The 21,790-nt window shown below is 44.8% G+C and overlaps 1 protein-coding gene across 2 annotated transcripts in view; it reads left to right on the top strand.

Annotated features, from left to right (window-relative positions):
* The window catches only part of tfeb (transcription factor EB), a 114,450-nt gene that overhangs the window by 60,741 nt on the left and 31,919 nt on the right, over positions 1-21,790 (top strand). The window contains exon 2 of one of the 2 annotated variants that reach the window (XM_048612001.1): positions 68-174. The exons of the other annotated variant lie outside the window; for it this stretch is intronic. The gene's annotated coding sequence lies outside the window, so the exon portion shown is untranslated. The remainder of the gene's footprint in view (positions 1-67; positions 175-21,790) is intronic. 2 annotated transcript variants of the gene reach the window in all.

The following is a 21,790-nucleotide window of genomic DNA, read 5'->3' as shown; positions in this document are numbered from 1 at the left end:
GGACGGAGTTTCCCCCTTCTTCGTTCCCAGCCCCAGCAGTTACAACCAGCCAATCCTTCTGTTGCAGCTACTGCAAGCTTTTGGAGCCACTGAGTAACACTGGAGCGAAATGTAGACGGAGAGAGCGCCGAAATTGTTCCTCATTGCAGCTTCAAGGAGAAAGGAAGAAAGGAGGTAATTGTCTTCTGACATTCTGAACTGCATCTCTGTAAAAATAGAGCAATAGTAACGCTCAGCTGAAACTGGAAGCACTCACTTGCATTTGTATGGCGCCTTTCACGACTCACCCAAGTGCTTTACAGCCAATGAAGGACGTCTGAAATGTAGTTACTGTTGTAGAAAATGGGCAGCCAGTTTAGTGCACAGCAGGATCCCACAGAACTGAAATACATCATCATCATTATAATCTGTTGCCTGTGATGTATGTTGAGTCATGAATATTGTCCAAGTTTGTGGGGTAGACTTGCATGAAACGGTGGCGTACTCCAAGTCAATCTGAAAGGGAAGATGGAGCATGTTCTGTTATCTTATCTAAAAGACAGCACCTCTGACAGTGAAGCACTCCCTCAGCGCTCCACATGTTGGTCTGGTTCCTTTACTCAGGCCTCTGGAGTGGGACTTCAATCCATAGCCTGTGACTTCCAGCAGGGTTCCCACTTTCCTCAATGTCCAGAGATTTCTGCTGGAGAAGGATGTGTCTGGATGTTGAGTAAATGCAGGCATGGACCGACATGCAATGTCTTCAGTTGACTAGCCAATGCCAAGACCCTAGAATAGCTGCCATGTGTAGAGCAGTCTCTTGGGAAGGCCATCAGCATCTCCATCCTGGGTCAAATCTTTGACAGCTAATGAAGCACAGACCAAGGTCCATATCAGGAAGGTGCCTGGCTCTGTGTCACTCAGGACAGACCATTGCAATGGAGGTTGAAATGTAGAATTTGCACACCACACAGTATGCATCACAGCACCCATCTCCTCTACAGAACAGTCTCTGAACCAACTTGTCTGACACAAACAGTCCGGTCATGATCACATTGCTGCTTTTGTAATCCTGCAACACTAACTACACCTTCAAAAAGTACCTCATTTGCTGTAAAGCACTTGGGGAAATCCTAAGTTTTTGAAGGGCACCAAACAAAGGTAAGTCTCTGTTTTCTTCTCTGTTAGTTCACATTCTTATCCTGAACACAAGAAATCAAAGGTCGTGATCAAATTACAGGGGAGAAATTCCCACTACCCACATCAAGCCGGGAGAAAAGTATGACTTACCTATTGGCACTGAGTCAGCTTCCTAGTGTTCCTGGCAATGCTCTGGAGTAAAGTCTGTGATATTAATTTTTGTAGTCATTGCCTTTCGCTGTAATTTGCTTTCTGAAAAGATGTTTAAAGTTTTACTCAAATATGTTTTGCATAAAGTTAAATGATTGCAATGTCCCATTTAAAACATCACTACCCTTCAAGCACCCCTAGGACAGGTACAGCACAGGGTTAGATACAGAGTAAAACTCACTCTGCACTGTGCCCCATCAAACACTCCTAGGACAGGGACAGCTCAGGGTGAGATACAGAGTAAAGCTTTCTCTATGCCATTCCCTTCAAACACTCCCAGGACAGGGACAGGTCAGGGCTAGATACAGAGTTAAGCTCCCTCTAGCCTGTGCCCACTACACACCTTTGGATGGATGTTGGAAATGTAACCTGCTGTATCAGTGCAGCAAGTTTCCATTTTTCACATGTAACTTTTTCTGGTTTTGCAGTATGAGATGCCGATGTGGATAATGCTTGTTAAACGACGGGGCATAACTCCGACTGCAGAGTTTTATTTGAACAGTGTACATTGGGAAGTCATTTAGAGGCATTTGTGTACTTGAGTCACAGCCTCTCAAACGTTTGGTCATTAAAATAAGTGGACGGTAACATTTGGATATCCATGAATGGAGTGAGCTGGTCTGAAAGCCACGTGAGGCAGAATGCTAAGTATTCCTCTGTTGTACTCATTCATTGCATTTAAAAGGTTAGTACTGATAATCCAGTGCAATACGGATGGAATGCTTCACTGCTGGAGATGCTGTATTTTGGATGGGATGTAATATTGCAGCCCTATCTGTTTTGTAAGATACAGTATATTGTAGGAAATATGGAACAATCTATAGAAGAGCAGGGGAGTGCCCTAGTGCCCTGGTCAAATTTTATCCCTCAAAAAAAGTTACACAATGTGATCTGTTTCTCACATCGCTGTTTGTGAGAGCGTGCTGTTTGGAACTTGATTGCCTCATTTCCTATTTATAATAGTGACTACACTTGCAAAGTGCTTCATTGACTGTGAAACATATTTGAAACCTCCAGTGGTGTTGAAAGGTGCTATATAAATGCAAGTCATTTTTTTATTTCTCTGCGCCAAACAATTTTGACATTTTCCCGAAACTCACTTCAGCAACGACTACATTTATGTAGCAGCTCTAAGGTTGTAATATGTCCCGTGGTGTTTCACAGGAGTGATCATCAAACAAAATCTGATGCTGAGCCACATAGAGACGTCTCAGGGCAGGTGACTGAATGCTTGCTCCAAGAGTTTTATAGGAGAAGGTAGAGAGGCCGAGAGCTTTCGGGAAGACATTTAGAGCTTTAGGCTCGGGAAGCTGTTGCAAACAGAGTGTAAAAGGGTTGAGTTAGAGGAGCACTGAGATTTTGAAAAGTTGTAGACCTGGCCAGGTGTGGAGGTGGGGTACCCAGCTGAAACTTGACAGAATTGAACAACACCTCCTCACCATCTTGATTCTGGAATTCGACTGTACTCACACCAGTGACATTTTGTCCTTGCATGAGAGCTGCTTGTTTGTTCTGTTAGAATTCCAAGAAATTGGGGTATTCTTAGGCTTGTTGCTACTCAAGATTTGTTAGATTTGGAAGTTGGGAAATCTGACGTGGACTGGAAGCAGGGATTGGGATTTTACTCATCGTCCCTGGATCTCTGTGATTATGTAGCTCTGATATTCGTGCTGACTTAACTGGTTCACTGTGCAACACCCAGTCTCCCCACTTCCTTCACCCCTGCAAAAATTTGAAGATGTCTTTGTCATACTGAAACAGTGTTATTTTCTGTGTGAGCAGATATTAGGTTCAGTCTGTTCAGTCACTGGTGTGTTTTTTTATTTTGGTTATGTGCACCTGCCACTGTGCTAAGTCTTTCTAAAAAAAAGATTTCTTTTCCCCAGTTGCCTGTTTTGCCATATTGCTGATTATCGCTGCATGCAGCTTCCTCTATGTAGGTTGAAAACTAAAAAAAGGTCTTGTTGATTTTAAGAAGAGGAAGTTGTATAAATCTGATGGGCCAGAAACTATTTAATGCTTAATGCTGGTTTGAGATTCTTGGTATTGAGTCATAGTCATAGTCATAGAGAATCCGAATTCCAATCTCCCTCCACCAATCCCTCCTTTAAATTCATTTTTTCAAAAATTGATTGTCTTTTCCTCATCTCCAACTTCTGATCTCTCAGTCTTTGGCAAATGTTCTTGGCCAGTCAATGATGCTCTGTACTGCTATGAACTCTTGCTGTGCTCGAAGTTGAAATATACAGATTTATTCATACTTCCTTTTTCCCTTGTGTTCAAAAAACTTTCTAACATATTTCTCCATACTTCAAAACAGTGACATTTCTTACATCCCTTCTCAGTCTGATTTACAGTTTTTGAATCTCTCATTCTCCATTGTCTAGCTTCCTAATTCCGAAGAAAAGGAACATTTTGATTTTTATCCCATCTTTCCCAGCCTCAGGATGAATTAAGACACTTTGTAGCTTATGTAACACCTTTTGAAATGTAAACCTCTTGCAATAGAGGAACACAACAGTCCATTGGCACACAGCAAGTAATGTGAGAATAAGCCAATCATCTGTTTGAAGGATAGAAGCTGAGGAGAGTCAAATATTGGTTAGAGAAATCCTACTCTTCTTCCAAGTCTTCACAGGGATGCAAATTCTGTTCTTGTGCCATTTAACACACACACAGCAGGAGTCACCTGGCCTGGATTGGTTTCCTCCTTTTTAAGAGTCATAAAATTTTACAGCATAGAAAGAGGCCCTTTGGCCCAATGTGTCTGTGTTGGTCATCAAACACAGTCTTCTGTCATCTTATTTTCCAGAACTTGGCCCATACCCTTGTATGGTATTGGCATGTTCTGAACCCACTGACATTGACAACAACTGGAGGATCTGCCTCAGTTCGGAGTGTGGTGGGAAAATATGACTTTTCCCACTCTGTGTGAATCTATGCCACCCTAAACTAACCACCTGTGCCATTGCTGGGCTGGTGGGTCAGGAAAAAACTTGGATGTCACTAGCTGGACCAGCATTTATTGTCCATTCTCATTTATTGAGAATGTCGTAGCAAACTACCTCTTGAACCACTGCAAGTCCATGTGCACGATGCTGTGAGGGAGGGAGTTCCAGGAATTTGACCCGGAGTAGTAAAGGAACAGTGATATATTTACAAGTCAGGATGGTGAGTGCCGTGGAGGGGAACTTGAAAGTGGCCGTGTTACCATGTTTCAGTTGCCCTTGTCCTTCTAGATGGTAGAGGTTGTGGGTTTGGAAAGAGCTGTTTGAGGAGCCGTTACCGTACCATCACCAATGGTGATGAACCTTCTAACCAGTCTGTCTTACTATTGGCACATTCCTGTCACTCTGTCTGGCCTGTCTAGAGACACAGCAGTCCTAATCTATGACCGCATGCAATCTATGGAGATAAAAATACTGTGTGAGTAGGAGCATATGACACGGTTAGAATCAGTAGGTCAAGAAGTGGCATATGTGTGGTTCCCTCTCTGAGGGCAAGACCAGGCTGTCATAACTTTTCAAACTGATTCTTCATTTCTTACCAAAACTGATTTCAACCTGTTATAAATGGAGGCAGTTTACCAGCAACTCCCTTTTTAAAGGGTCTGGAGAGATTACGCTGAAGGATTGTCAAGTTGGACATGGAACTCAACATTGATAGATGCAATACAGTGGACGTTTCTCACACAATGTAGATCCGTTGATGCACAAAGGCAAATAGAATCAATATTTATTTGTGTATGATAATTAAGCAGCAGTTGAAAGTTAATTACAAGGCAGTTGTCAAGAAGAAACAGAGTGTCACATTTCAGTTCTGCAGTATTTGATAATGAAGCAATGCTAATGTATTTTAACTTGCTGTAACTCAGTAGCAAAGCCACATTGGGAGTGTTAACTTCTGGTTTGGGCTCTCTGCCATCAATTCATAGAAGTTCAAAGACTTTTGAGATTCTCTGATATGAGGAGAAGCTGATTAGAGAAAGCAGTGTAGATTACAGATGTTTCAGAGATAGTAGGAACTGCAGATGCTGGAGAATCTGAGATAATAAGGTGTAGAACTGGATGAACACAGCAGGCCAAGCAGCATCAGAGGAGCAGGAAGGCTGACGTTTCAGGCCCTTCTTTGAAAGAAGGGTCTAGGCCCGAAACATCAGCCTTCCTGCTCCTCTGATGCTGCTTGTCCTGCTGTGTTCATCCAGCTGTACACGTTGTTATCTTAGATTACAGATGTTTTAGATTTTGAGCTTTAATGAAGCTTTTAGTTTTGCATTCATCAGGACACTTTGCCAGAATACCACATTAACAGGAAAGTACTTTTTTAAAAATTGTATAAGAGGACAATGTTGATTGTTAAGTGGAGTTGGTGTTAGAGATGTTGCCATGGAAAATATGGCACTTACATGCCACAGTTAACTGCCAAGCTTTGTTTAAATTTAAACCAGGCAGGTTGACTCTGATTTCCCTGAAAAGTTATCCAGAGAGTGGCTGCTACCTGTTTTTTTTTTTAATTGAAACAAGGACAATGTGTGTATGTGGCTTCTCGTACAGCATATTGTCTCTGCGTGGGTCTTGACTTTATAACTAAGAAGTGCGAGTGAAATAATCTTAGTGATGACAATACGTGTCAGAAAGAAATGGGAATCAGTCAAGCCAAAGGTCTGTTCTCATTGAAGATTCTGTTCTCCCTTATATTCTGGTCAACTTTACTTACAAGGTCAGATTAATAGAGTATAGCACCTTGAGCAGGCTTGGTACAATCATGTTCGATAAATGGATTTTACCTGAGTGGTGGAACAGATCAGGACTTGTCGCCATTGGTCGGCAGGTTAAAACTCCTCACCTCCCATTAACCACTTATGCAAAGAGGAACTGATGGGAAACCAGCCAGTAGCAGGTTTTGAAAGAATTGCACTTCACAACCACAGCAGATTGGGGTGGAACTAACTGACTTTGTCTCTCGGAGAGTTGGTGCAGTCTCTAGCACAGAGAATGCTAGAGAAACTCAGCAGGTCTGGGAATATCTGTGGAGAGAGAAACAAAGTTAATGTTTCGGATTCAGAGACCCTTCTTTAGAATGAAAGGGGTTAGAAATTTTTTAACAATTCTGACAGAGGCGGAGCTAGTCATGTAGCGGCACAGTGAAAACGATAAAGGAATTGCTAATGGTGGTGAAAAATGTGTAAAATGGGTGTAAATTGAGGTGTGAGGAGTAGAGAATGGGTTCACTCTACTAAAAGCAAAGTAAACATGACAGAAACAAGACAAGGTTGGGATGGGGAGAGAACAGGTTTGTAGGGAAGAGAATGTAAGGGAAAGGTAGTTCTGAGGTAAGTTCTGAGGAAGGGTCACCGGACCCGAAACGTTAACTCTGTTTTCTCCTCCACAGATGCTGCCAGACCTGCTGAGCTTTTCCAGCAACTTTGTTTTTGTAAGGGAAAGGTAGGACAGGCATCATATGATCATGCGATAAAGTTGTGGAACTCAATATTGAGATCTAAGGTTGTCAGGTGCCTAAATGGAATATGAGGTGTAGTTCCTCCAGCTTGTACTGGACTTGGCTCCAACACTGTAGCAGGGCCTGGAGGGGAATATTAACATGGATACAAGGAGGTTTATTAAAATTGTGAGCAACTGGAAGGTAGAGCTCATTCCCATGGACAGAGTGGATGTGTTCCCCAAAGCGGTTACTCGGTCTGTGTTTGCTGTCTCCACAATGTAAAGAAGGCCATGTTGTGAGCAGTGAATGCAATCGACCAGATTGAAAGGACAGTGAGGACGGAGGAGGGGATGGGCAGGAGTTACACTTCTGTGATTGCATGGTGAGGTCCCATGGGGGAGTGAGGAATTGCTGGGAGTGATAGCAGAGTGGACCAGAGGGTTATGGAGACTATGCTCACTGTGGAATACTGACAGTGCAAGGGAGGGGATGATGAGTTTGGTGGTGGTATCCTGCTGAAGGTGACAGAAATGGTGCAGATGGCCCTTTGGGAGCAGGCACTTGTGGGTGGAAAGTGAGGACAAGGGGAACCCTATCGTTGTTATGGGCGGGAGGGGAAGGGGTGAAGGCATTGTGACTCTATGACTCTATCACTGCAGGAGCTGCATCAGATGCAGTAGAGGCCCTTTGGGGGAGGGTGGCTGGTGGTGGTTGGAAAAAGGGTCATCTTGGAGGTAGTATCAGAGGAGATGCAATTGGGATGGAGAAACTGGGAGAATGGAACAGAATCCTTGCTGGAAGCAGGGTGTGAGGTGGTGTAGTTGATGTAATTATGGGAGTCGTTGGGTTTGAAATGGATATTGGTCAATCCCATCAAATGAAAACATTGATGTCAAAGAAAGGAATGGAAGAGTCAGATAGACCAGGTGAAGGTGAGAGAAGGATGGAAATTGGAAGCAAAACTGAATAATGTTTCCAGTTGTAGCCTTGATGGGCTGAATGGCCTCCTTCTGTATTGCAAAGTATTCCACAACAGAATGTCCCAAAGTGCTTTGCAGCCAATAAAGTACATTTCAAGTGTAGTCACACAATGGCCATTGTGTGCACAGCAAGACTCCACAAACAGTGATGTGATGGTTAAATAGCCTATGCCTGAGACATTGATTGGGGGCCTGTTTTGTTCAGGGATAACTCCCATGCATTTCTTTGAAGAGATAAGTTTTGGGATCTTTACCGCACACCTGAGAGGCCAGGCAGGACCTCGGCCCAAAGTCTGATCCAAAAGCCAGACCCTCCCAACAGCGCTTCACTTCCTTGGTGCAGCACTAGATTGCCAGGCGTGATTTTTTTGTGTCTGGAGTGGGATGTGAACTCACAATCTTGGCAGCTCAAAATAAAAGTTGTCTGCGCTAATAGTGCTAGAGAAGGTGTTCTTTGCTTCCAGTTGTTGAGTTGTCTGTTGCTGGTCCAGGGACTGTGTTCTCCCAGGGGCCAGTGGGGATGAAGGATTTAAGGATCATTCCCCCCGGCCCCATCAGCCTGGGAACATTTGTCAGTTCGATTTTGGGAGTGTTTTTTTATGAAGTGATTTGATTTTCATAGAGTGAATAGAAACTATAATTGCTGCTTTTCATGTTTTACACTTGATAGTTTGTTTTTTTTTTTAAACAGAACATTATTCCCATTTATTTGCATTGCCACTTTTGGATCGGTTTTAGTCAGCAGTTCTCTGTCCCACTCCTGGTGACAGCTCGATAATTCTACACTTTACAACACTCTCTTCATCGCTGTTCAATTGGGAATGGGATGCGCTGAGACTTTTCACTGAAACACTAAATCATCTTTAGTGTGGAAAGCACTTGCTGAAGAGAGTGAAACCAAGCAAGTGGGTACATGCTGGTTTGCTAAAACAGTGCTTACACAGCATTTCGGAGTGCGGTATGAATACAGCACTGTTCCTGCAACACATCTCAATTCAACTTGTCTTTGCTGGCATGTGGACCCGCTGCAGTTAGGTCGCTGGTGCGAAGGTCCAACATCAGTTGCTATTGTTATTTCCAGGCACAATAACTGTGCTGTTGTGGCATTGATCTGTATGCTGGCTGCTGGCTGCTGCCCTGTGGGACTGTAGCGGACACCTAGTATGCTGTGCATTTCGAGCTGTTGCTGGTTTATCCTGATCACCCCGACAGTGGCAATGTTACAACACAGGAGGAGGCCATTCCCCTCGTTTTGCCTGTGCTGATTCCTTGAAGGAACAATCCCATTAGCCTCATTTCCCTACACCTTCCCCATTTCTGAAAATCCTGTTTCTTCAACTGTTTTACCCTTTTGTAACTGTCTATTTTTGAAAGTTCCTGTTGGTCCTGTTTCCACTTCAGGCAGTGTGTTCCAAGTCACCACCATGTGGTGAAATTCTTCTCATCCCTGCTCTGCCCGTTATCTAAAATCTGTGTCCTCTGCTTTCCCAGCCTTTCCTCAATGGAAACAATTTCTTCCTAGCTACTCTATCAAAACTTTTCATGATTTTGCACGCCTCAATGAAATCTCCCATGCTGTACGGAAAACAGTGCTACCTATGATTACACAACAAATTACACAGAAATAAGCCATTCACCCTATTCAATCCATGCTGGTATTTCTGTTTCACTTGAGCTTTGGCTCATTTTCTTCTTCATTTTAAATTAACTATTGTAACCTTCTGTACCCTTTTCCAACAAATGTATGTTTAGCTTCGCCTTAATGGTATCAATATACATCTCCAATTTCTCAAAGTAACTGAAGCCCCTCACCATTTGCACTGTTCCTCTGGGTTTAACATCTCTTCTAAAATGTGTGCCCAGAATGGAGACACTGCACCAGCTGAGGCTTGTTAACCAGTGATTTATAACTATTTAGCATAATTTCCTTGCCACTGTACGCTGAATCTAAATTAGCAGAGATGCTAAGTGAGTCTGATAAGGAGTGGTTAACCACAGTGTGTGAGATTAAGCCTTTGTATGTGTTAAAGAGAAAGGGTTGACATGATTTCTATACAAGGACTTCCCAAAATGCATCAGAAAGTATCACTTAAAGACTGGTCAGAAAAATTAAAGGCCATAGTGGGGACAGTGGCAACAAAGATAAAAAAATCGACCGAGAGATGAGAAACAGAGAACCGTATTTTTCAGAGATAGTAGGAACTGCAGATGCTGGAGAATCCGAGACAACAAGGTGTAGGGCTGGATGAACACAGCAGGCCAAGCAGCATCATAGGAGCAGAGAGGCTGACGTTTCGGGCCTAGACCCTTCATCAGAAAAGGGGGAGGGGAAGGGGGTTTTGAAATAAATAGGGAGAGAGTGGGAGGCGGATAGAAGAGGGATAGAGGAGATGATAGGTGGAGAGGAAACAAACAGGTCGAAGAGGCGGGAATGGAGCCAGTAAAGGTGAGTGTAGGTAGGGAGTTAGGAAGGGGATAGGTCAGTCCAGGGAGGACGGACAGGTCAAGGGGGCGGGATGAGGTTGGTCGGTAGGAGATGGAGGTGCGGCTTGAGGTGGGAGGAGGGGATAGGTGGGAGGAAGAACAGGTTAGGGAGGCAGGGACGAGCTGGACTGGTTTTGGGATGCGGTGGGGGGAGGGGAGATTTTGAAACTTGTGAAATCCACATTGATACCATTGGGCTGCAGGGTTCCCAAGCGGAATATGAGTTGCTGTTCCTGCAACCTTCGGGTGGCATCGTTGTGGCACTGCAGGAGGCCCAGGATGGACATGTCGTCTGAGGAATGGGAGGGGGAGTTGAAATGGTTCGCGACTGGGAGGTGCAGTTGTTTATTGCGAACCGAGCGTAGGTGTTCTGCAAAGCGGTCCCCGAGCCTCCGCTTGGTTTCCCCGATGTAGAGGAGACCACACCGGGTACAGCGGATGCAGTATACCACATTGGCAGATGTGCAGGTGAACATCTGCTTGATGTGGAAAGCCTTCTTGGGGCCTGGGATGGGGGTGAGGGAGGAGGTATGGGGGCAGGTGTAGCACTTCCTGCGGTTGCAGGGAAGAGTGCCGGGTGTGGTGGAGCTGGAGGGGAGTGTGGAGCGGACAAGGGAGTCACGGAGAGAGTTGTCCCTCCGGAAAGCAGATAAGGGTGGGGAGGGAAAGATGTCTTTGGTGGTGGGGTCGGATCGCAGATGGCGGAAGTTCGGAGGATGATGCGTTGGATCCGGAGATTGGTGGTGTGGTACGTGAGGACGAGGGGGATTCTTTTTTGGTTCTTATTGCGTGGACGGGGTGTGAGGGATGCGGTGCAGGAGATGTGGGAGACACGGTTGAGGGTGTTCTCGACCACCGAGGAGGGGAAGTTACGGTCCTTGAAAAACGAGGACAACTGAGATGTACGGGAGTGGAATGCCTCATCCTGGGAGCAGATGCGGCGGAGGCGAAGGAATTGGGAATAGGGGATAGCATTTTTGCAGGAAGGTGGGTGGGAGGAGGAGTATTCTAGGTAGCTGTGGGAGTCGGTGGGCTTGAAATGAATATCGGTTTCTAGGTGGTTGCCCGATATGGAGACAGAGGTCCAGGAAGGGGAGAGAGGTGTTAGAGATGGTCCAGGTAAACTTAAGGTTGGGGTGGAAGGTGTTAGTGAAGTGTATGAACTGTTCGAGCTCCTCGTGGGAGCACGAGGCGGCGCCGATACAGTCATCAATGTAACGGAGGAAGAGGTGGGGTTTAGGGCCGGTGTAGGTACGGAAGAGGGATTGTTCCACGTAACCTACAAAGAGGCAGGCGTAGCTTGGGCCCATGCGGGTACCCATGGCTACCCCCTTTGTCTGTAGGAAGTGGGAGGAATTGAAAGAGAAGTTGTTGAGTGTGAGGACGAGTTCGGCTAAGCGGATGAGGGTGTCAGTGGAGGGGGACTGGTCGGGCCTGCGGGACAGGAAGAAGCGGAGATCCTTAAGGCCATCTGCATGGGGATTGCAGGTGTAGAGGGACTGGACGTCCATGGTAAAGATGAGGTGTTGGGGACCGGGGTATTGGAAGTTCTGGAGGAGGTGGAGGGCGTGGGTGGTGTCACGGACATAGGTAGGGAGTTCCTGGACCAAGGGGGAGAAAATGGAGTCTAGATAGTTGGAGATCAGTTCGGTGGGGCAGGAGCAGGCGGAGACAATGGGTCGACAAGGGCATTCAGGTTTGTGGATTTTGGGAAGGAGATAGAAGCGGGCAGTGCGAGGTTGGGGAACGATGAGGTTGGAGGCCGTGGGTGGGAGGTCACCTGAGGTGATGAGGTTGTGGATGGTTTGCGAGATGATGGTTTGGTGCTCAGGGGTGGGGTCATGATCAAGGGGGCGTAACCGTATTTTTCAGACTGGACATAGGTTTATGTAGAATTCCCAGGGGCTTGGCATTTGGAACACTGCTTTGTCTGATCCATGTTAATATTCTCCATCCCTACACAGGCAAGTATAATGTAAAAATTTGCAGGTAACACAACATTTGGGAATGTTGTGAATTGTGAGGAGGGTTAGAGATAGACTTCCAAGAGGATGTAGACAGGTTGGTGGATGAAAAGTAATTATGGATAAGTGTGAAAGGGTTACATTTTGGTTGGAAGATTGAGGGGAGACCATATCAAATAAAGGGTGCAATTCGAAATGGGTACTGGAACAGAGAGACCCTGGGGTACGTTTGCACAACTTTGAAGAAGGCAACACAGTGTGGAGCTGGAGGAACACAGCAGGCCAGGCCGCATCAGAAGAGCAGGAAAGTTGACGTTTCAGGTTGAGACCCTTGAATTGAATGGACCTTGCATTGAAGATGGCAAGGCAGGTTGAGAAAGTGATTAATAAGGCACATGGAATCATTCATAAATAGAGGCATAGAGTACAGAAGCAAGGAAGTTATCATGAACCTTTATAAAACAGTGAGTTGACCTCAGCTAGAATATTGTGTTAAATTCTTTGTACTGTACTCTAGGAAGGGTGTCAAGATGTTGAAAAGAGTGTTGAGGTTCTAGGATGATGGGCTGGATTTTCCTGAAGTCCCTAACTAATATGAAGGTTCTCTAGACCTTTAAAAATGGTGGGCAGGACCAGGAATCGGAAGTCTTGATCCCATTCCCAAAGGATCTTATTTCCTCTGGTAGGGGAAAGTGGGATGGCCGTGATCCACACTGATGGGAGACCTGAGCCTAGCTGAGCCATTTGGGGCCACATTTTACAGAGGACTTCCCCGCCATCAGGAAGGTCAGCTCCAAACCGGCTGGCTTTGAAAACTCCCACCTGTCGTTGGTGGCCAAATCAAGCAGAGGCACGTCTGACCCTTAGTGAGAGAAGGTCCAGTCTTCAAGGTCTGCTGTCCAGTCTGATTAGATGGGAGGTCTAGCAGTCAACAGTGCCACAACTCATTAGTGGACACTGCTGGAACTGCGGGCTGGCCCAAGGAGAAGAGAACATTGGATCTCAGACCCTGGTGATTCTGGGTTTTTGGATCAGGACATATTCCCCAAGTGAAGGGGATTTGTGGCCAGGTTTTGTGAGGTATGCTGGGGAGATACAAGGGTGGGTGGGAAAAAAATGCATGAACAGAATGGTAGTAATTTTGATTTGTAAACATAAAGTCCTGACTGAATAGGCAGCATAGGCTGAATGGTTTACCACTCCATCAGATAATTTTACATTTTTGTAAACTCACTCATGGGGATGTGGGCGTTGCTGGCTGGGTCAGCATTTATTGCTCATCCCTAGTTGCCCTTTGAAGTTGGTGAACTACAGCCTTGAACCGTTGCAGTTCATTTGCTGTAGCTACACCAGAATGCCCTTAGGAATAGAGTTCCAGGATTTTGATCCAGCGACAATGAAGGAACATTGATATATTTCCAAGTCAGGATGGTGAGTGGCTTGGAGGGGAACTCGAAGGTGGTGGTATTCCCATGTACCTGTTGCTCTATAGTTGTGGGTTTGGAAGATGCTGTCTGAGGATCTTTGGTGAATTCCTGCAGTGCATCATGTAGATAGTACACACTGCTGCTACTGAGCGTCGGTGGTGGAGGGAGTGGATGTTTGTAGATGTGGAGCTAATAAAGCGGGCTGCTTTGTCCTGGATGGTGTCAAGCTTCTTGAGTGTTGTTGGAGCTGTGCTCATCCAGGCGAGTGGGGAGTATTCCATCACACTCCTGACCTGTGCCTTGTAGATGGTGGTCAGGCTTTGGGGAGTCAGTCAGAAAATGAATTACTTGTTGCAGGATTCCTGGCTTCAATGTTAAGAGCTGATCAGAATTAGCTTTAACCATTAGTAATGTCTTTACTGCTAGCTGTCTAGGCACTATGTTTCAAAACTGCAATTGATGGGCTTCTCTATGACCTTTCAATTCCAAATGTTTTGCCACAAATTCTTGACTGTGTTGCTGTTGATTATGTTGTACTGATTCTTGGCAATTATGGATGAAGCAGGACTTCATTGACCATCCACCCAATAGTAACGTGTGCTAGATTGGAGTGAAAGAAATTCACTTGTTCCTTTTGTAAGTGACTAGTATAGTGATGTCTATTGGAGTCAATACATGTGAACTCCAATTACAGAGATGTTTAGAACTCTGGTTCTATACTCAGGTTCACAGTTCCTTGAAAGTGGAGTCGCAGGTAGATAGGATAGTGAAGAAGGTGTTTAGTACGCTTGCCTTTATTGGTCAGTGCATTGAATATAGGAAGTGGGAGGTCATGTTGCAGCTGTTCAGGACATTGGTTAGGCCACTTTTGGAGTATTGTGTGCAATTCTGGTCTCCCAACTATAGGAAGGATGTTGTGAAACTAAAAAGGATTCAAAAAAGATTTATGAGGATGTTGCCAGGGTTGGAGGGTTTGAGCTATATGGAGAGGCTGAATAGGCTGGGGCTATTTTCCCTGGAGCATGAAAGGCTGAGGGGTGACCTTTATAGAGGTTTATAAAATCATGAGGGGCACGGATAGGGTAAATAGCCAAGGTCTTTTCCCTGGGGTGGGGGAGTCCAAAACTGGACAGCATAGGTTTAAGGTGAGAGGGGAAAGATATAAAAGGGACCTGAGGGGCAACTTTTTCATGCAGAGGGCAGTGCGTGTATGGAATGAGCTGCCAGAGGAAGTGGTGGAGGCTGGTACAATTGGAACATTTAAAAGGCATCTGGATGGGGACATGAATAGGAAGGGTTTAGCCATTGCTAAAAAGCAACGAAAAAGTTGCCCCTCAGTTTCCCTTTAAATCTTTCCCTTCTCACCTTAAGCCTATGAACTCTAGTTTTGGATTCCCCTAACCGGAGGAAAAGACCTTGGCTATTCAGTAAATAAAAACCAAAAGAACTGCGAATGCTGTAAATCAGAAACAGAAATTGCCAGAAAAACCCAGCAGGTCTGGCAGCATCCGCAGAGAAACCAGGGCCAACGCCTCGGGCCCAGTGAGCCCCCATACACCCAGTTTTTGCGTACAGTTCTGGTCACCGCATTATAGGAAGGATGTGGAAGCATTGGAAAGGGTGCAGAGGAGATTTACCAGGATGTGGCCTGGTATGGAGGGAAGGTCTTATGAGGAAAGGCTGAGGGACTTGAGGCTGTTTTCGTTAGAGAGAAGAAGGTTAAGAGGTGACTTAATAGAGACATACAAGATGATCAGAGGATTAGATAGGGTGGACAGTGGGAGCCTTTTTCCTCAGATGGTGATGGCTAGCACGAGGGGACATAGCTTTAAATTGAGGGGTGATAGATATAGGACAGATGTCAGAGGTAGGTTCTTTACTCAGAGAGTAGTAAGGGCATGGAATGCCCTGCTTGCAAAAATAGTAGGCTCGCCAACTTTAAGGGCATTTAAATGGTCATTGGATAAACATATGGATGATAATGGAATAGTGTAGGTTGGATGGGCTTCAGATTGGTTTCTCAGGTTGGCGCAACATCGAGGGCCGAAAGGCCTGTACTGCGCTGCAATGTTCTATGTTCTATGTTCTATGTTCTATATTCTATACCCCTCTCCCTCATCACTGTCCCAAATCCTCCTTGTCCTGAGACTATTTGCCCTGGTTCAAGCATCCCTCCCAACCCCAACAAGCAGCAAGCACAACCTTGCCCTGTGTTCGCTGTATCACGCTCTGTAAGAAGTTTGTATGTTTTACTAAAATCACCTCTGATTCTTCTGAACTCCAGAGAACAAGGACTCAGTCTGATTAAGCTCCAGGAATCCCCCCATCCCTCTGTTCCAGGGAATTAGTTTCATGGACGTTTGTTGCAAGTCTCCTTTCCATGCAAGAGGATGTGAAGACTGCCTATAATACTTCAGGTGTGCTGTCACCAGGGCTCTGTATATTTATTGATGATTTACTATTAAGTTCAGTCAGGAGCAATGGTGCTAATTTCTTACCTACCATCAATAGCCCTTATTTGTCCTTTCCATATGTAATACTCCCTTGTGGTAGAGGAAAAGCAGACACTTAGAAAAAGAAGCTCTCAAGGCACATGGTGGTGTCACTGGCTCTGAGCCACGAGGCCTTGGTTCATGACCTACCTGCTGTAAAAGTGTATTATAACATCTCTAAACAGGTTGATTTAGAAAATATCTATACTTGGAAAATGTGACAAATCTGCTTTACATTGTCTGGTGAAATGAGCGTTAATCAGTGTACTGGAATCAGTTTTGTTTGCATGGAAAGCACTCTCACCACTGGGTCAGACATTTGGAGGGTGGGGGTGGTTTAAACCCTTCTCCAGATACCTGAGGCCGTAGTCCAGCCATAACAATGCAGTGCTGTACTGATGGAGATGTTAAACCGAGGCTGTGTCTGCTTGGAATGACATGAGAGGAAGTCTCCCTGGTGCCCTGATCAACGTCACATTATCACTATCACTTGTGATTTTTGGGTTCTTGCTGTGTGTATTTTGGCTGCTGTGTAATGATCCAGAGTGTGAGTGAGGAAGGTGTGGAACATTGCAAAGGAGTGGGGCAGGTTCAAAATGATTTGCCTGATCAATTTCTTTTTTACTTTTGACTTTCAAATTTGTAAAATGATTTTGTGGTTTTATTGTAATCAGTTCAGTTCATGTTGATCAAAATCAAAAAGGGAACAAGTTGTTGAGGACGATAAAAATATAGCCTGTGGTTTGCTGAACATTTCCCCTGTGCAAAAACTCTCTAGCTGTGCTGAATCAGTCTGTGCAGTTCACCAGTTCGACACTGACTGCCCATTCACATTTACCACCCTGGGGTTCATTTACATCTCACACCTATCCCTCCCCCACCCCTTCTCTCTCTCACACTCTCTCTCGCTCTCTCTCTGGGTCCTGTATGCAAAATACTTTTTTCTTGGAGCACTGATCCATTGCATGAAGAAAATAAAAATGTAAGAAAGAGAGGCAGGAGTAGGCCTGTCTTGCTGTTCTGTAGGATCTTGGCTGATCTCCCCCAGGCCTTAACTCATCTTTCATTCATTCTCTTTCATTCGGTTCACTTCCATTAGCTCATCATAGGCCTTCACTCCCCGATATTTCAACAATCTGTCTACATCTTCTTTAAATACTTTCAGTGATCTAGCCTCCACAACTCACCAGGGTAGAGAACTTCAGGCATTCACTACCCTGAGAAATACCTTCTCATCTCACTTTTAAATAAATGTCCCCTTTTAATGCAACTATGTTCCTAGTTTGAGACTCCCCCACTAGTGGAAACATCTTCTCAACGTCTCCCCTGTCAAACTCCCTCAGAATCTTGTATGTTTCAATAAGATCACCCTCATTCTTCTAGACTTTAATGAAAAGAGGCTTAACTTGTTTAGCCATTAATAAGTCAACTCCTTCATCCTAGGAATTAGCCTAGTGAATCTCTTTTGAACAGCCTCCTTTGCCAGTCAATACAGTGACCAAGAATCTATTCACTACCCCAGCTGAGACCTCACCAACACATTGGACACGTAACAAGAATTTCCTTTGTTTTAAACTCCAACAGCCTCACAATCAAGGCTAAATTCCATTTGCCTTCTTAAATACTTGCTGTGCCTGCATGCTACCTTCTTGTGTTTCATTCATAAGAACACACAGATCTCTCTGCTTTGTACTTAGAGAGTCTCTGTCCATTTAACTAATAGTCTGCCTTTAAACTCATTGCACTGTGCCACCTTGGTAAGTAATTGAGGACCTAGGATTAAAACTTGTGGCACTCCACTAGTTATGTCTTCCGAACTTGAAAAAGATCCATTAATTTTGACTCTATTTGATTGCATTAAACTTTTCTAAATATCCTGCTATTTTTTCCTTGATTATGGACTCAGCATTTTCCCAATGACAGATGCTAGATTAACTGGCCTATAGCTTCTTACTTTCTGTCTCCCTCCTTTCTTGAACAAGAACATCGCTTTTAGCAGTTTTCCAATTCACTGCAACCCTCCCTGATTTCAGTGAGTCATAGAATATTTTGATTCCACTATCTGCAGTAAAATCCTTTAAAACCTTTGGTTGCAGGCCATCGGGTCCTGGTGACTTGTCTGCTTTCAGTACCATTAGTTAGTCAAATACTTTGTCTCTCATTATAAACACTGTTACAAGACCTTTCCTCCCATTAGCACCTTGCGTGTCTGATATCTTTGGGATGTTTAAGGTGTCCTCCACTCTGAAAACAGATACAGAATATTGATTTAAGTTATATGTCATTTCCCCGTTCCCTGTTATCAACCCCCCAGTCACATCCTCCAAGGTCCCATACCCATGTTACTTTCTTTTTATATGACTGTAGAAGCTTTTGCTGTTTGTTTTTATATTTCTTGACAATTTATTTTCAGTATGCAATTTTCCCCCTCTTTATTCACAAATTAGTCATCTGCTGCTGGTTCCTCAAAAATTCCCATCCTCTGGTCAGCACGAGTTTTTGCTGCTTTGTATGGCTTTATTTTTGATTGGACTCTTTGACTGCCTTTGTTAACCATGGGTGGTTCATTCTTCTTATTGGGTCTTTCTTTTTGACTGGAACAAATTTTTGCTGAGTGTAATGAAATATCTTCTTTACATCTACCAATGTTCTTTCCTTTTGTCGAATTTCTTAGCGTGCTTTGGACAGCTCTTTCTGAAATCATCCTTATTTAGGTTGAAGTCACTGGTTTGAGACCTGAGTAGCTCTCATCAAACTGAATTTCAAGTCTACCGTGTTATGATTGCTGATCCTTCGATTATCTTTAAGTGTGAGATTTCTTATTAATCCTACCGCATTATGCATATCGAGATCTAAAACAGCCTGTTCCTGGGCAGATTCTGTAACACACTACTGTAAGAAGCAATCATAGAATCCCATTCAGCCCATCGAGTTCACACCGCCCCTCCGAAGAGCACCCACCCAGACCCATACCCCCGATCCTATCACCCTGCATTTCCCATGGCTAACCCACATATTCCTGGATACTAAGGGCAATTTAGCACAGCCAATCCACTTAACCTGCACATCTTTGGAATGTGGGAGGAAACTGGAGTACCCAAAGGAAATCCACGCAGACACAGGGAGAATCTGTGTGGAGTTTGCACACAGTTGCCTGAGGTTGGAATTGAACCAGGATCCCTGGTGCTGTGAGGCAGCAGTGCTAACCACTCAGCCACCATGCCATCCCAATCCTGGGTGCACCCTACAAATTGTCTTCCATGTTAGCCTTGCTTATCTGATTTGTGCAGTTAATGTGCAGTTTAAAATCACTCATGATAACTAGTGCCTTTCTTACATGCCTCCATTATTTCCTGATTTGTACTTTGTCCTACAGTGAGGCAACTGTTTAGTGGCTTTGAGACAATTCCAATACATGACTTTTTTCCCTTCCTATTCCTTATTTCCACCCAAACTGATTGCACATCACAATCTGTTGTACCTGCGGAACTGTTCACCACCTCACTTATACACTGCTTTATTAACAAAGCTCCCCCACATCAATTCCCTTTTTGCCTGGTCTTGAATAGTCTTGAATATTGAGCTAAAACTTGGTTAGCCTGCAGCTGCTTCTTCATAATAGCTATCAATTCATATTTATGTATTTCCATTTGAGCAATCATCTTATCAATTGAAGTACAGTTCTATGACTGATTTCCTGTATCCCAGCACTGACATTTTTATCAGAATGGAGTGACAGTTGGCAATTAACAGCTAAATCTGATTGTGAATGTACTCGGTACCCACCACTTCTGACCAGGAGCTGGAACACAGACACTTTCCTGTCCTTTCAGGGGATGATCTTATCACAGGATAAGCATTTATTGCCCCGTCCCTAGTTGCTCCTTGAGAAGGTGGGGGTGAGCTGCCTTCTGAACTGCTACAGTCCAAGTGCTATAGGTAGACCCACAATGCCCTTAGAGAGGAAGTTCCTAGGAACAGAAAGTGACAGAGGGGAGGTTTAGATGAGTAGAATGGAATTGTAGAGGGAGAGATAGGATGGACAGAAGGAGCAGTTTCTGTTAGTGGAGAGATCAGCAGTCAGGGAAATATAGATTTGGCGGTAAATAGAAGAATTAGGGGAGTGCTTTTGAAATGCTTTTCCATCCAAGGTCTGCAGCTCCACTTAAAGAGTGGTGCAGGCAGCAACCTTGAAGGAAATCTTGGATCTGTGCTAATCTGAGTTGGGATCAATAGCTGGCAAATCCGAAAGGTCATGATCTGGCCTATATGTGACTCCAGGCTCTCAACAATGTGGTCAATTCATGACTGGCTTCTGAAATGGCCCAACATGGCAATCTGTTGTATAAATTGCTAAAAAGTCTCGAGAAAAGAATGAAAAGAACCAGACTACATGGCAGAAGAAAAGACAACGGCAGAAATAGCCCAGTCGACACTGCAAAGTCCTCCTCACTAACATCTGTGGGTTAGTGCCAAAATTGGGAGAGCTGTCTCACAGACTAGTCAAGCAACAGCCTGACATAGTCATACTCACAGAATCATACCTTACAGATAACGTTCTAGTCACTACCATCCCTCTCCCTGGATATGTTGTGTCCCACCAGCAGGACAGACCCAGCAGAGGTGGTGACACAGTGGGACACAGTTGGGAGGGGGTTGCTCTGGGATTCCTCAACATTGACTCTGGACCCCATGAAGTCTCTTGGCTTCATGTTAAACCTGGGCAAGGAAACCTCCTGCTGATTACCACATACTGTCCTCCCTCAGCTGATGAATCAGTACGCCTCAATGTTGAACAACACTTAGAGGAAGCACTGAGGATGGCAAGGAAACAAAATGTACTCTGGGTGGGGGATTTCAATGTCCACCACCAAGAGTGGCTCGGCAGCAGGACTACTGATCGAGCTGGTCAGGTCCTAAAGGACATAGCTGCTAGACTGGGTCTGCGGCAGGTGATGAGGGAACCAACAAGAGGGAAAAACATACTTGACCTCATCCTTACCAATCTGCCAGCTACAGATGCATCTGTCCATGACAGTATCGGTGAGAGTGACCATTGCACAGTCCTTGTGGAGACAAAGTCCTGCCTTCACATTGAGAACAACCTCCATCATGTTGTGTGGCACTATCACCGTGCTAAATGGGACAGACTTCGCGCAGATCTAGCAACTCCAGACTGGGCATCCATGAGGCGCTGTGGGCCATCAACAGCAGCAGAATTGTACTCCAGCACAATCTGTAACCTCGTGGCCCGGCATATCCCCCACTCAACCATTACCATCAACACAGGGGATCAACCCTGGTTCAATGGAGTGTGCAGGAGGGTATGCCAAGAGCAGCACCAGACATACATGAAGATGAGGTGTCAACCTGGTGAAGCCACCAAACAGGTTTGCACGCCAAAAAGCATAAGGGGCAAGTAATAATCAGAGCTGAGTGATCCCTCAACCAACAGATCAGATCTAAGCTCTGCAGTCCTGCCATATCAAGTTGTGAATGATAGTGGACAATTAAACAACTCACTGGAGGAGGAGGTACCACAAATATCACCATCCTCGTCCTCAGTGTTGGGGAGCCCAGCACATCAGGACAAAAAATAAGGCTTAAGCATTTGCAACAAACTTAGTGGGGACAGGTCTGTCGCTGTGTAACACTGGGGTACAGTACCGGTG

Source organism: Rhincodon typus, chromosome 25, assembly GCF_021869965.1.
Source record: "Rhincodon typus isolate 14 chromosome 25, sRhiTyp1.1, whole genome shotgun sequence".
Classification (NCBI taxonomy): Eukaryota; Metazoa; Chordata; class Chondrichthyes; order Orectolobiformes; family Rhincodontidae; genus Rhincodon; species Rhincodon typus.
Note: the sequence above shows the minus strand (reverse complement) of the source record. Positions and strands in the feature narration are given on the sequence as shown.